The 5,177-nt window shown below is 39.0% G+C and overlaps 1 pseudogene; it reads left to right on the top strand.

The window, feature by feature from the left end:
* LOC109235914 lies at positions 348 to 2,893 on the top strand (annotated as a pseudogene).

Here is a 5,177-nt window from a genome sequence, read left to right as displayed (position 1 = left end):
AATATTAGAGAGTACTTATAAAATAATCCGACAATCACGCGGACTGAACTTTGGAGAAGTCAAGGTTTGTGAACTAAAAAGCTTGTTAACAGTATATACAATCACGAATTTAACCTCTTAGAAGCTCTTCAATACACTATTTAAGCACTTGTTCATACTCAATCGAGAAACGCCTAACAACAACAACAACCGGTAAAATCTTACAAGTGGAGTCTGGGAGGGTAGTGTGTACGCAGACCTTATCCCTTCTCCGAGAGAGTAAAGAGGCTGTTTCCAATAAACTCATATAAACTGCTCAAACACTGGTTTCTAATGGGTGTAGATCTAGTGAGACGATACATCTAAAATAACAAGGATATGAATATCTCTTGGAAGGAGATTTGGGACTCATGGAACATTCGGATTGTCCTTCTCCTCAGCTTTTTTCTTCAAGTGTTGCTAATCTTCTATGCACCTCTTAGAAAGCGTGTTTCGACTGTGCTTCTGACCTTGCCTCTCTGGTCAGCCTACTTGCTTGTAGAATCCGCTGCTAATTTTGCACTGGGACACATCTTCCTATAGCCAAGGGAGGAATGTCACTGGCACTGATGGCGGCGACATCCAATATCTTCAGGCATTCTGGGCGGCCTTTCTGTTGGTACATCTTGGCGGCCCTGACACCATTAGTGCCTTTGCTCTCGAGGACAATGCACTGTGGTATAGGAAACTTTTGCGGTTCATGTTCCAAATTGTCGCTATGGTGTATGTCCTTATCCACACATTTCCTGGCAACAAGCTCTGGATCCCAACAGTGATAATAATTTTGACTGGACTAATCAAGTATGGTGAGCGTATTCGGGCTTTACATCTCGCAAGTCCAAGTCGTTTTCGAGAATCCATGATGAGGGATCCAGACCCCGGGCCTGATTACGCCAAACTAATGGACGATTACTCTGCAACAAGGGCGGCCAATCTACCAGCTACTATGAATATGGTTCACGAGTTCGGAGCAGAAATAGGTGATGAAGATAGGCCTGGCGAACAAAGTCTATCGGATCTTGAGGTGGTAGAACCCGATCACTGGCCTGAGAACGATGAACTAGTGCGCGAGCACGCTGCAGAAGAAACAGCCGATATATATCTGATTCACGAGTTCAGAGGGGAAATACCTAAAGAAAGGCCTGTCAAGCGAGGGCTATCAGAACTTGAAGTGGTGGAAGAAGCATATTACTTCTATGAGAAATTCAAAGGACTGATTGTTGATCTCATACTTGACTTCAGACAGCGGAATGAAAGTCGCAACTACTTCCTCGACTTAAATTCAACAGATGCCTTTCGAGTTATAGAGACTGAACTTAACTTCATTTTTGACGTTCTTTATACTAAAGTAACAGTTGTAAATTCTCCCTGGGGTTATGCAAGGCGAGCAGCATGTTTCATTCTCCATGTTCTTGCTGGAATCCTCGTCTACCGTTGGGATAAAAAGGGAGTTCCTAGGTATTGGAATCACTTATACCCTTCTCCTAGGTTCACTTCTCTTGGATTTGACGGCTTTTCTTATGCTTATATTCTCAGATTGGACTACAGTTGCCCTGAAGAAAATGAGTTACTCTCATTTACGCCGTTTGCCTATGCCTTTTCAATGCTTACACCGTAGGTGGACTGAATCCGTTTCACAATTCAACCTGATTGACTATTGCATACATGCGCGCTCAGAGAGAAGGCAAAGGACATATAAGTTTTTTGGCATCGCTGATATATTCGACAGGATCGCGTATGTGGATAGTGATCCATTCACTACAGAATTGAGGGAATTCATACATAAAGAGCTAGAAGTGAAGTGCTAAAGATTTAAAAATAGCCAAGGAAATGTGGTTAGCCAAAGGAGAATGGACTCTTCGTGTGAATAATTGTAGTCAGCTGCTTCCTTTCATTACTGATTCTAGTTTGGCACATTGCTACAGAACTCTGTTATAACCAAGACTGAGTTGGCCATGCTCAGAGAATTAATGAAGAAAACAAGGAAAGCAAAGCGAAAAAATTCCGAGTGCCATTTGCACATTGTTTTTGGAGAAAAAATAAAAGGGATCGGAGTGATCATCAGTTCAACTACCGCCAGATTTCGAAGGTTCTTTCAGATTACATGCTCTACCTCCTCGTTATGCAGCCATCAATGTTGTCCACTGTCGCAGGTATCGGACAGATTAGATTCAGAGACACTTGTGCTGAAGCCAAGAAGTTTTTCCGCAGCAGGGATTTAATGAAGAGTACTACCGAAGATCAAGGTGAGCAATGCTGGAAAAACTTCTTTAAGTATTGCTTCTCAACGGGAAGAACAACGGGGGAGGAGCACCGCGACCCCCTTTTGAAACATACAGGCGAAGAAAATATCGTTTGTTGTCCTGAAAAGAAACCAAATCAAGAAGATGAGGAACATAAACGAGCATGCAATGCTATCCTTAGCGTGAACGCAGTGGTGAAACCCGCGCTAATAAAGGGAGATCAGAGTAAAACGGTCTTGTTTGATGGACGTATTTTAGCCGAAGAGCTGGAAAAGCTTGAAAAGGATCACAGTTTCAATAAATGGGAGATACTAAGCGAAGTATGGGTTGAAATACTCTCATATGCAGCAATTAACTGCAAAGCCAATAACCATTGCCATCAGCTTAGCAAAGGAGGAGAGCTTATAACTTTGGTCTGGTTGTTGATGACTCATTTTGGTTTTGGAAATAATTATCAAGTACGTGAAGGTCATGCAAGGACAGAACTGGTTGTGGACAATAATTAGCTTCTTTTGGCACAATGTTGTATTTCAAGATGATCTTATCTTAAAGATCTAGATTCGTAATATGGATTAGGGTTTGGTTTTTTTCCTAGTTCAGTTAGGTTTAATAGCCTCTCTACCTCCCCAGTCCCCAGGTAGGGGTAAGGTCTGCGTACGCATTATCCTCCCCAAACCCCACTTGTCGATTATACTGAGTATGTTGTTGTTGTTGTTTGGTTTAATAGAATCGATTCTTCGGAATTGGACCTGTTAAATTGGGCAGGAATTAGTAACTGCAGAACCTCTTAGGTGCTACACACGTTTTTTAGCAGAAAATAAGGTGAAGGATTGTAGTAATATATTGTTTTCTCACCATCAAGATTAACATGCATAAGATTCAATTAAAGATAAACTAATCAAGAAGCTTGAAGGAGTGGAATAGAAACACTCGTTCGAACAAACTAAGAATGTCTTTTTGAAAGAAAGGTAATTTCATTATAGAACAACACTAAGTTAGTGCTGAAATATTTACAGGTTCAGCATAAAACTGAAAAAGGAATCCCTTTCTAATCTTTTATTGATTCTGCATCATTTAAAAACTCCTAATTACACAGAAAACATTAAGAATGTCTCAAGACAAATGTAGTCAAAGGCAGGTCATAACATTCATGGAGCATGTCTTGAAATTTTTTGAAACATAAGATCTTCTGTCTAACTTCTCATCTGCACATTTGCTTCATTTTAGCTTCAAGGTGATAAGTTCTTCCTCAACATAAAACTGTAAGGTCTTCTGTGTTGATTGCATGAGAAACACACACAGTTGTGATGCCCTTGGGACTTACAGCTTGTTTGGATAGTTGTTATGTATCGTTTCATAATATATTGTATCGTATTGTATTGTATTTTATCGTATTGATGTATATAATATTTGAATATATTGTATTGTTTGCCGTTGTTTCATAATGTTATGCACCAACATACGAAGAATACACTTGCAATATTACAAAGAAAAAATAAGGTACAAGGTGGAATTAATATATAAAAAGGTAGGGTAAAGGATAAAATAGGATTATTTAATAACAAAGAAGGGCATGATGAGAGAAAAAATAAGGTAACGACGTGACCACACCAAATTGATCGTTACATAAAGCGACACTTTTCATCGTTATATAACAAAGGATTTAACGATACGATACATAACATTTAAGTAACAATCAAAACAAACATTGTATTTAAAGTAACTATACGATACAATATAATTCCAAACAAGGTGTTAGTGATTGTGCTATTACATCGTAAAACCTATCTTTAAAATTAAATCAAAACACAGATCCGATGTCAAGCAGAGCAGGGAAAGGATTTGGACGAATTTTCCAGGCAACTGCATGTACCATATTTAACATCTTTTTATATCTATAATAGTTTTGTCTGTTTGGTCCGTAAACTGGATTTTGACTTGTTAGTTTGCTTGGAGAACAGTGAAGCAGAGGCGGATACCCGCTTAACGAAGCGATGTCACACGACACCACTTTGTCGAAATTTTTACTAAATATATGTATTAAATTGTGAGGAAATGGATAACTAGGAAAAGATCACACCACTTGACATAAATTTTCTCTTGGTGCTGTTGGTTATGTGCTTGAGTTTGCTCTAAAAGGTTAGGGGTTCAAAGTAGAATTGAACCTGGGACCTTTTCTAAGTTGAAACCCAACAAAACCAATAGACTAAGAATATTTCTTGTCTAGAACTATGATAGTTGAAGTTATTATTTCAGTACTTTTATAAATTTCGACACTGCGTACAGAAATTCCTTCGTACGGTGAAGAGTTTCAATTTTCCTTAGTTTACCATCAAAGCAAGAGTGAAATTAAGCAAACTTTGTGTAGTTTTCACCTGGCTTCTTGTAGACCCATCATAAACCTGCAGTCTTGCTGTTCTCTCTTGATCATGCATCTTGCGTTAAAGCAAAGAGAAAGTGCTTTGAAAACACTAAAAAGAAACTAACAACTGCCGCAACTTGTTAAATGACAAAATAATTGCCATACTCGTTAATTAACGAAAGAGAAAATCCTGAAACTATTCTGAGTAATCTCAACTACATTCATGAGACATGATGATAGGTTATATGCATCCTTGTTATATTTTGATGATCTAACAAACTTAATGATAAGAATCAGATAAGGAACCTGTTATACATCCTCAAGTACTTAAGAATAACAAGTCTCAAGCTGGGGACGTGGTTCAACCCTTCAGAGTCGAAGAAACAACATAGGGAACAGATGAACACCAGTTCCCTCGATGACTGTACCAGTTACCCTCCCCCCCCCCCCCCCAACAGTTGTAAAGTTGGTGTCTGCACACGCAACAGTGCAAACAGTGCAGCAGTCAACTTTATGGGGAATGCCCTTGTACCAAACATGCTTGCATCATTCAA

The sequence above is a fragment of the Nicotiana attenuata genome, chromosome 12 (genome assembly GCF_001879085.1).
Source record: "Nicotiana attenuata strain UT chromosome 12, NIATTr2, whole genome shotgun sequence".
NCBI lineage: Eukaryota > Viridiplantae > Streptophyta > Magnoliopsida > Solanales > Solanaceae > Nicotiana > Nicotiana attenuata.
This window is presented reverse-complemented; position numbering and strand designations above follow the sequence as displayed.